The following is an 11,349-nucleotide window of genomic DNA, read 5'->3' on the forward strand; positions in this document are numbered from 1 at the left end:
AGTAGGACTGCCCCACAGGGTTTCCTAGGCTGTAATCTTCACAGCACCAAATCGCCAGCTCTTTCTCCCACAGAGCTGCTGGATGGGTTTGAACTGCCGACCTTTCGGTCAGCAGCTGAGCACTTAGCCATTGTGCCACCAGGGCTCCTTCACCGGAGTAGGATGGGCCCTAAACCCAGTCCCATGTGAGAAGTGTCTTGTAAAAGAGCAGAATAGACACAGACATGCAGGGGAAGACAGATTCCATGGAACGCCAAGGAACTCCCGGGGCTGCTGACAAAAAAGGGCCTTCACCTGGAGCCACGGCCTGAATTCAGACTCCCGGCCTTCCGATCTGTGAGAAAACAATCCATTTGTGGTGTTTCTGTTGTGGAATCCTAGGAGACTGAGACAGTGCTTTAACCCAATTCTCCAGTCAGTCAGTGAGCAAAAGACCCCTGCCAAGCCTTGGCAGAAATCCTTCACCTCCAGGAAGCCTTCCGTGATGCCCACGGCTGGCACCACACCCCACACTGCCGTTCTTCCAACTAGTTCTTCCATGTGGTTGCCTGGCTGCCCTGCCTGTGCCCCTGACAGCCCTTCCCCAGCTCTCATAACTTAAAAAAAAGTGAATGAAACCAGAAACGTGCCCTTTTCCAAATGTGAGAGCAATGAGAACGCAATCCCCCGTGGGGCGCAGTCAGTGGGCAAAGGCTCTCTCTGCCGTGTCTGGGAGAGCGACTGGACAAGGTCAGCGTCTGAAATGCAGGCGCCCGTGTCTTCTGGGGCTTCCCTACAGGTGCCCTCACATCTGTTGCCGTCAAGTCGATTCCGACTCACAGCGACCCTATAGAACAGAGCAGAACTGCCCCAAAGCATTCCAAAGCTGTAATCTTTTTGGAAACAGACTGCCACATCTTTCTCCCGCAGAGCAGCTGGTAGGTTGAACTGCTGACCTCTCAGTTAGCAGCCGAGTGCTTAACCGCTGTGCTACCAGGGCTCCTTACATGCTGTTGTCGTTAAGTACTGTCAAGTCGATTCCAACTCACAGCGACCCCATGTACAACAAAACCCAACACGGCCCCGTCCTGCACCATCCTCATGATCGTTGTTATGCTTGAGCCCACAGCCACTGTGTCAGTCCATCTCGTTGAGGGTCTTCCTCTTTTTCGATGACCCTCTACTTTACCAAGCATGATGTCCTTCTCCAGGGGCTGGTCCCTCCTGATAACATGTCCAAAGTATGTGAGATGAAGTCTTGCCATCCTCACTTCCAAGGGGCATTCTGGCTGTACTTCTTCCAAGACAGATTTGTTTGTTCTTCTGGCAGTCCATGGGATATTCAATATTCTTTGCCAACACCATGATTCAAAGGCATCAGTTCTTCTTCAGTCTTCCATATTCATTGTCCAGCTTTCCCATGCATATGAGGGGATTGAAAACACCATGGCTTGGGTCAGGGGCACCTTAGTCCTTAAAGTGACATCTTTGCTTTTTAACACTTTAAAGAGGTCTTTTGCAGCAGATTTGCCCAATGCAATATGTCGTTTGATTTCCTAACTGCTGCTTCCATGGGTATGGGTTGTGTATCCAAGGAACATGAAATCTTTGACGACTTCAATCTGTTCTCCGTTTACCACGATGTTGCTTATTGGTCCAGTTGTGAGGATTTTTGTTTTCTTTATGTCGAGGTGTAATCCATACTGAAGGCTTACATGTACGTGAGCAAAAACCAAACCCACTACCTTTGAGTCGATTCTGACTCATAGCAACCCTACAGAACAGAGTAGAACTGCCCCACAGGGTTTCCAAGGCTGTAAATCTTTATGGAAGCAGAATGCCACATCTTTCTCCCATAGAGCAGCTGGTGGGTTGAACCACTGACCTCTCAGTTCGTAGCCGAGTGCTTTAACCACTGCGCCACCAAGGCTCTTCACATATACATAGATGCTTATAAGTGCAGAAAAACATCTGGAAGAATGCGCAATAGACTATTGAGAGTGGTCACCTTTGAAGGCACCTGTGTGGCGTAAGCAGTTTGCACTCAGCTGCTATCCTAAAGGTTGGAGGTTCAAACCCACCCAGCCGTGCTGTAGAAGAAAGGCCTGCCGATCTGCTTCTGTGAAGATTACAGCCAAGAAGCCCCTACGGAGCACAGTTCTACTCTGTAACACATGGGTCACCATGAGCCGGGGGCGTGATGGCAGCTAGCAACAGCCTTTGAGGAGTGGACCTGAGGTTAAGGGGAGGGAGACTGGACCTTCAGTCCCTGTCCTCTGCGGTTTGACCTTGTTTGCCACATCTGTGCCTTATTTTACCTACGATGTAAAACGTGTTTTGTTTTTTAAATGCGTGGCAATTTACGGATTACAAAACCTTTCCACATCTGTCACCCAATTTAATCTTCTAGAGAGCCCAGCGAGCGCTGCCTGCATTTTACAGACGAGGAGACGGACAGAGAGCATCCCAGGCCCCCCGACATCAGATGTGGGCCTCTGACCAGAACCTGTCTTCCCAGCTCTTTACCCCGCAACCAGCTGCTTCCTCCAGGGCAGACAGCAGCCTGCAAGTTTCCGCAGCCACCTGCCTGCCTGTTCACGGACACAGCACATGACCCACATCGCTGCCCCGGTGGGCGACTCGGATGATATGAGCAAAACGCAGAAACGCAATGATGATGTCAACGGTCCCGTCAGGATGGAGCCAAACACGCCCAACCAACCCCAGGGCCTGGCTGGGAGGAGAAACGCCCACCCATCACACCATGTAGGAGAAGCACGAGACGGGTCATATGCCGTTTCTCTAATTCCAATAACGTGGAAAATGGCATTTTAAATGGGAATCTGGAGCTGTGCACCGTGCAAGCAGAAGCCCCCTTGCCTGACGTTTCTCTGAGCTTGGCGTCCGGGCCGCTGCACAAACCTTGCCGTGTGCTGTCACCACAAGCCGGCCTGTGCCTGCCGCTCGCGCTGGTCGAACGTGGCAGCTGCAGGCGCTGGCCCCACTCCAGGCTCGTTAGGCGGTGTCCTTCCCTCCCCGCTGCGGGAGCCACACGAGGCAGGGATGTGTGAGTTTGTCACCGCTGCTCCTAGTGCTGTCCCAGAGGAGGCGCTGGACAAGTACTGAACAAGCACCGCACAGGTCAGGACACCAGGACCCCGCCCCTGGCTTCCCTACTGTTTGTCGTGGTTCCCATTTCTCTGATCTTTCTCCCGGGTTTCGTACAGCCTCCAACCATGTTAATCACTAAAGTGTACGTCATGCTTATGGATCCCTGGGTGGCCCAAACGGTTAACGTGCTCCACTGTTAACCAAAACGTTGGAAGTTTGAATCCACCCAGAGGCACTTAGGAAGAAAGTCCTGGCAATCTACTTCCAAAAAATCAGCCACTGAAAACCCTATGGAGCACAGCTCTCTGACACACATGGGGTTTGGTCTGGGTTTTTGCGACAGGTCTCAGCACCATGCTGGCCTAGTCCTGTCATCACCTCCTTCTCCCCTTCTCCAAAAACTTTCGCAATTCTGAAGGCTTTCTTCTGCAAAGCCAGGCTTCAGAGGGGTGCACCGATCGGGCAGTGGTCCAGATGGTGACTGAGCGGGGACACTAAGTAATCAGAGCTGATGTCTGCTGAACGTCCTGACGCTCGGCGTTCTGCATTTATTCTCCTCTGACGCTCACTATAACCCGAACGAGAGAGCCAGCTCCCCCACGACACGCAGGGTCACGGGCACAGACTAAACCCCACAGCACACAGCCGCACGGGGGAAGGCTCGCCTCATGTTTTTCCGGGAGGCAGGCGCCAGCTGGTGGCCACGTCCCCCAGGCCTATGGGAGCTGCAGACAGCCCCGCTCTGCGCCTCGACCCCGCACGGCCAGCTTCTCACACGGAAACACACACGGTCTTTTTTAAATAACAGCTTTACAGCTGTTATTTATATTTACAGATAAAAGAGATATGATTCACACACCATTAAATTTGCCCTTCTAAAGTGTATAATTCAATGGTTTTAGCATATTCATGGAGTTGTACGATCACCACCACAATTTAATTTTAGAATATTTGCATCACTCCCAAAGGAAACCCCATTAGCCATCACTCCGCAATCCACTGATCTTCCAATCCCCTCCCCCAGCCCCTGGCAGCCATTAATCTGCTTTCTGTCCCTAAGGATTTTGCTGTTCTGGACGTTTCACACAGATGGAATCAATCGGTGTTTTGCGTCTGGCTTCTTTCTCCCTGGGTAACATTCGAGGTTCATCCGTGCCGTGGCGAGTATCAGAACTTCATTCCTGTTTATGACTGGGTGATACTCCATGGATGGACAGACAGCATGTGGTCTGCCCGGCCGTCGCTGATGGGTGTTCGGGTTGTCTTCAGTTTGGGGCTGTCACGAGTAATGCTGCTATGAACTCTCGGGCCCAAGTTTTGTGTGGATGTGTGCTTTCAGTTCTCTAGGGTATATAGTAATAGTAACATCTTGAGATTACTAAAATCTGCACTAGCTCATTCACGTTCAATAATCCCTGAAAGGAAGTGTGATAGTCATGCCCATTTCACAGAGGAGAAAATCAAGGCCCAGAGCGGGGAAGTGACCAGTCCAGGACCCAGCTGATGAGTGGCAGCTTCTGACCTGGCTTCTAATGCCTGCACCTTTCGTTAACCTTCAGGTGGTCCCTTCAGAAGAAAGGCACCACATGTCATGGATTGAATTGTGTCCCCAAAAAATATGTGTATCAATTTGGCTAGGCTATGATTCCCAGTATTGTGTGATTGTCCACCATTTTGTCATCTGATGTGATTTTCCTGTGTGTTGTAAATCCTGTCTCTATGATGTTAATGAGATGGGATTAGTGGCAGTTATGTTAATGAGGCAGAACTCAATCTACAAGATTGGATTGTGTCTTGAGTCATTCTCTTTCGAGATACAAAAGAGAGAAGTGAGCAGAGAGACAGGGGGAACTCATACCACCAAGAAACAAGAGCCGGGAGAATAGCACATCCTTTGGACCCCGGGTCCCTGTGCTGAGAAGCTCCTCGACCAGGCGAAGATTGATGACAAAGACCTTCCTCCAGAGCTGGCAGAAATAGAAAGCCTTCCCCTGAAGCTGACGCCCTGAATTTGGACTTGTAGCCTACTAGACTGTGAAAGAATAAATTTCTGTTTTTTAAAGCCACCCACTTGTGGTATTTCTGTTATAGCAGCACTAGATGACTAAGACACCACATGAAGATGCATTACAAGCCCAGGAATACCTGGGGCCACCAGAAGCTGGAAGAGGCAAGGAAGGCTCCCACCCACCAGAAGCTTCAGAGACAGCACGGACAATACCTTGATTCTGGACTTCTAACCTCCAGAATCATGAAAGAGGACAAGTTTCTGTTCACTAAACCTAGCTATTTTATGGTGCTTTGTTTTGGCAGACCTAGGGTACTGATATTTCTCATATTCTTGAGAAAGCTGGATGACGAATAAGGAAGACTGAAGAATTGACACCTTTGAATTACAGTGTTGGCAAAGAATATTGAATATCCCATGGACTGCCAGAAGAACGAACAAATCTGTCTTAGAAGAAGTACAGCCAGAATGCTCATTAAAAGTGAGGATGGTGATACTTCATCTCACGTACTTTGGACATGTTATCAGGAGGGACCAGCCCCTGGAGAAGGACATCATGCTTGGTAAGGTAGAGGGTCAGCGAAAAAGAGGAGGACCCTCGAGATGGATTGACACAGTGGCTCAACAGTGGGCTCAAGTGTAACCACGATCATGAGGATGGCGCAGGACCGGGCAGTGTTCTGCTCTGTTGTACGTGGGGTCGCTATGAGTCGGAGCCGACTCAACGGCGCCTAACAATGAGGAAACTGACATCTTCCAACCTCAGGGATACAAAGGTCAGGAACCAGAGCTCAGGAAGCTAAAGTCATATGTTCATGGAACGTAAAACTGTGTTTCAAAGGGACAGAAAACAGGGCTGGAGCCCCCAAGAGCTCATGGACCCCCAAGTGCCCCACCTGCTTCCTCAATTTCAGTGCCAAGAACAGCAGCTGGCTTAGATCATGGCGCCCCCTGGTGGCTTTGATGAGAAACAGCAGGACATGGAAGGGGGCTCTGAGGTCAGAACAGTCTTGGAAAAGGTGGGGGGGTGGGAGAAGGGAGAGAGGAAGAAGAGGGATGACAGACGGCCCCTAACTACAGGCAGTAGAGGGTCACCACAAAAGCTCCAACCTGCATACATCCATCTGCAGACCTGGGGGGATGAGGGCAGGGTGCTGTGTGAGCCACACTTGGTTTATTAAAATGTTGACTCAAAACATGGAATCACTCATACTCAACAGTTTTCAAGATCTACCAGTTTGCTTCATCTCTCCCTTTTTCCTCCTGCATATTTTTATTTAGGAGTCCCTGGGTGGCTCAAATGGTTAAGCACTCAACTATTAACCGAAAGGTTGGCAGTTGGAACCCACCCAGAGGTGCCTCAGAAGAAAGGACAGGCGATTTGCATCCAAAAAATCAGTCACTGAAAACTCTATGGAACAGTTCTACTCTGACACACATGGGGTCACTATGAGTTGGAATCAACTCAACAGCAATGGATTTTTTTTATTTTATTTTCCTTTACTGAAGATTTTAAAGTCAAGTCATGCCCTACACTTCAGCGTGCATCTCTGAAACAATGGGCGTTTCTCACATAACCACACACCAAACAAAACTAACAATTCCTCATCTAGTAGACCTCATGATCCAATCAGCATAATGTAAACCATGAGCTAAAACTTGACCATAGAGAGCTCACGTTCTCACCCCTGAACCTACTGATCAACCTGGGCTTCAGTAACAGTCACGCTGGGAGCCCCAGGACAGGATGCACCACCCCAAGAACACCAAGGAGATCAAATGTCCTCGCCAAGAACAGCAAAGCTGAGCCTAAAGCTAATAAATCACTAAAGATGCCAACCAGATTACAGAAGGTGCAGGGGACAGAGAGGAAAGCTAGCTGCTAGCACAAGGAAGCAGAGCCACGCAGAAGGGGACTTTAGGCAGGACTGACGACCTGGTTTCTGCAGCAGGCTCGTGGCATGGTATAAAAGGCCCGGGGTAGTCTTTCCAACAGACGGTCTGGAACAACCGAACGTCTGCCTGAGTCCCCTAGCGCTGCCATGGCACAAACACACACGTGGGTGGCGTTCAAGAACAGGGATTTATTGTCTCACAGTCTGGGGGGCTGGGGCTCCGAGATCATGACATGGTTCTAGGGGACAGTCCTCCCATGCAGTAGCCCTGGGAGTTCCTGGGCATCCTTGGCGTCTGTCTTCCCCCTGTGTGTGTCTGGGTCTGTTCTGCCCTTTTATAGGACACCACTCAGTAGGGTCTTGGTGATTAGGGTGAGGACCCACCCTGCTCTGGTATGACCTCATTGTCATTGTGGTTAGTTGCCCACAAAGGCAGCCAGCTCAGACTCATAGCAACTGTATATACAACAGAGTGAAATGTTGACTGGTCGTGCACCATCTTTATGATCATTGCTGTTTGAGCCCATTGTTCTAGCCACTGTGTCAGTCCGTCTCACCAAGGGTTCCCTCGCCTTCACGGACCTTCCACTTCACCGACCATGATGTCCATCTCCTGCGATTGGTCTTTCCTGATAACATGTCCAAAGTAAGCAAGATAAAGTCTCGCCATCTTTGCTTCTAAGGAGCGTTCTGGCTGTACTTCCTCCAAGACAGATTTGTTCATTCTTCTGGCAGTCCACGGTATATTCAATATTCTTCGTCAACACCATAGTTCAAAGGCATCCATTCTTCTTCAGTCTTCTTTTTTCATTGTTCGGCTTTCCCATACATATGCAAAACCAAACCCGTTGCTATGGAGTCGATTCCGACTCATGTAAGGTGATTGAAAATACCATGGTTTGGGTCAGGCGCACCTTAGTCTTCAAGGTGACATCCTTGCTTTTCAACACTTTAAAGAGGTCTTTTGCAGCAGATTTGCCCAATGCAATGCGTTGTTTGATTTCTTGACTGCCGCTTCCATAGGCATTTATTGTGGATCCAAGTAAAATGAAATCCTTGGCAACTTCAATCTTTTCTCTGTTTATCATATATTGCTTATTGGTCCGGTTGTCAGGATTTTTGTTTTCTTTATGTTGAGATGTAATCCATTCTGAAGGCTGTGGTTTTTGACCTTCATCAGTAAGTGCTTCAAGTCATCTTCATTTTCAGCAAGCAAGGTTGTATCATCTGCATATCAAAGGTTGTCAATAAGTCTTCCTCCAATCCTGATGCCACATTTTTCTTCATATAGTCTAGCTTCTCAGAATGCGGGAATTTTCAAACAGTATCATTAACATTGCATGTTACCAAAATTTTGCTGAAGATAATTCAAAAAGAACTACAGCCCTACATCAACAGGGAACTGCCAGAAGTTCAAGCTGGATTCAGAAGAGAATATGGAACAAGGGGTATCACTGCTGATGTCAGATGGATCTTGGCTGAAAGCAGAGAATACCAGAAAAATGTTTACCTGTGTTTTATTGACTATACAAAGGCATTCGACTGTGTGAATCATAACAAATTATGGATAACATTACCAAGAATGGAAATTCCAGAACACATAATTGTGTTCACGCAGAACCTGCACATACACCAAGAGTCAGTCGTTGGAACACAGCAAGGGGATACTACGTGGCTTAAAATTGGAAAAGGTGTGCAGCAGGGTTGTATCCTTTCACCTAATTTATTCAAGCAAATAATCTGACAAGCTCGATTATAACCTCATTAACGTAACAAAAGAAACTCCCTATTTTCAAACAGCATCGTATTTACAGGTGCAGGGGTTAGGATTCAATACGTATTTTGGGAGGATACAATTCAATCCATAACAGACACATCCATATGCCAAAAAAAAAAAAAAAGGGAACCTGGAAGTACACCTCACACCTTATACAAAAATCAATTCATTTGGATCATAGACCTAAATGAGCTGAGGGTTCCGATGCTGGGCCTGCCCCTCGCTGGCGTGTGGTTCTGGTTAGCCAACTTCTCCTCGCTGGTCCTAGGTCCTCACCTCCAATGCGAGGGTGACAAGAGGTGCCGTAGCCCACCCCAGCGAGGAGGTGATGTACCCCTCAGTGCGGGCCTGGCAAACACCCAGCTCAGTGGGGGCACTGCCCCGCCTCTCAGCCTCACTGGCCTGGCTGTGACATTGTTTAGTGACCCAGCCTGCAGGTGTGGGGGTATCATTAGAGTCTGGGGAGGGACATGCTCAGGAGACGCCTGCAGAGAGTCTCCCACAAAGTGACAAGACCAGCCCTCACCTGTCCTGAAGACAGCCCGGCACACCAGGCATACCACAGTGCAGCATTGTTAGCTATCACAGCGCCGGGCAAGGGGTCACGGTGTGGGGGGGCACAGCACGGGGGGCCACAGTGTGGGGGAGCAGAGCACGGGGGGTCACAGTGTTGGGGGGCAGAGCACAGGGGTCACAGTGTGGGGGGTCACAGCATGGGGTGTCACAGTGTGAGGGAGCAGAGCACGGGGGGTTACGGTGGGGGGGTCACAGCATGGGGGGGTCACAGCATGGGGGGGTCACAGCACGGGGGGGTCACAGCACGGAGGGTCACAGCACGGGGGTCACAGTGTGAGGGAGCCTTGCTCCACAGGCCTGGGTCTCCATCCCTCCCCACGCTCTGCCTGTGTGGACTCGGGTGTCAGTCATGGGACCCCTCTGGCCCTCGCTCCCCCCCCCACCTTCCTCTTCTCCCTCCCCATGGTCACCAGCTGCACATCCCAAAACACTGGCGCAGCCAGCCCCCCAGCCCCTCAGGCCAGCACCCCGCCTCTGTGGGCTACCAAGAGACCCTCCCCAAGCTGCCCACCATCCTCTCTGTCTCCTCTCCTTTCCCCCAGGCCCCCACTCCCGGGCGCCGACCCCCCGGCCTTCACTAGACAAGCCCGGCCCTCTGCCATGTCAACACGGGGCACGCGCCCAGGCGTGCCCGCCCTCCACGGTCCAGCTTCTGCTCTGGGGAGCTCTTTCCACCTGCACTTGCCACCTCCCCAGCCCCCCGCCGCCTGCCCCAGGACACTCGGGGCGACCCACGGTGTTTCCTGGGGTGAGCTGCCATTAGCTGCCCCAACTCACACACGCACCACGGAATGAAACGAGGCCCGTGTTGCGCCAGCCTCACGCTCGATTTCAGATCCAACCGTTGTGAGCCATGGGGTTTTCGTGCTCTGATTTTCTGAAGCAGACCGACAGGCCCTTCTTCCTAGTTATTTCAGCTCCTTTACCGGCGCTTTTTCTCTGCTTTGTGAACAAAGGGCCCTGTGATTTATTTCACCTTGCACTGATCCCGCAAACCAGGTAGCCGGGCCTGGCCGGGAAGGAAGGGAGGACCTGTACTTTTCACTTCAGCTATTTCCACACTGTTCAGGGCTTTTCCAACACGCACGTGTTCACAGATTACTTTTGTAATTAAAAAAACTCCAAAGAGTTTAATGGCCACACACACACACGCATACTCACGCACACACCACACACGTGTACACACATGTGCACACACGTTTACCCATGCACATAGGTGTGCACACTGTGTGCGCTCATGCATGCACACACACCACATCCACGCACACTGTACACGCCTCTCGCGTGTGCACACACGCACACATACATGCACACTCACGCACCAGGGCTCAGAGCACAGGATCCAGCTCGCAGGCCGGTGGACACCCTGGCCCGCTGCCTGCCCGGAGCCGGCTCTGGGGAGCTGAAGAGCCCGGTGGCTGAGAGGAGGCTCTGAAGCCGGCCGGCCGAACCCTTCCCTCAGAAGCCGAGAAGGATGTGCCATTCTCTCGATCCTTCACTCACTCGTGTCTCCTTCACCGGTACCCCATCAACAGTCCTGTTTCACAGCCCTGTTCTCCGAGCGGGTCCGGGACCTGCGCACGTGACTGGAGCAATCCTGCCCTCAAGGGGAGCCGAGCGGATTCCTAGAGGTGAGGACCCCTGAGCTGGGAGTGGTCACAGCTCACCAGAAAATGGTGACAAGGAGGTCCCAGGTGGGAGGTGGGACGGGACAGATGTCCAGGGGCCTGGGGGGCATTCAGTGTGAGCAAGTGACCGGGACATGGTGCAGGGGGTGGGGGGACGATGAGGCTGGGGAGCAGGACAGGTCCTGGGAGTGCCCCCTCCCTACAGTGGCCCCCAACCCCGGGGCAACGGGTGCCCCCTCCCTGCAGCGACCTCCAGCCCTTCGATAATGAAAAGCCCCCTCCAGGCAGCAGTTCCAACCCCCCACCTCCCATCCCCATGCCCCACTCCACACTACCCTAGTCCCACCCCCTTCACGGCCCACCCCATACCACCCC

The sequence above is a fragment of the Trichechus manatus genome, unplaced genomic scaffold, assembly GCF_000243295.1.
Source record: "Trichechus manatus latirostris isolate Lorelei unplaced genomic scaffold, TriManLat1.0 scaffold00111, whole genome shotgun sequence".
NCBI classification, from domain to species: Eukaryota; Metazoa; Chordata; class Mammalia; order Sirenia; family Trichechidae; genus Trichechus; species Trichechus manatus.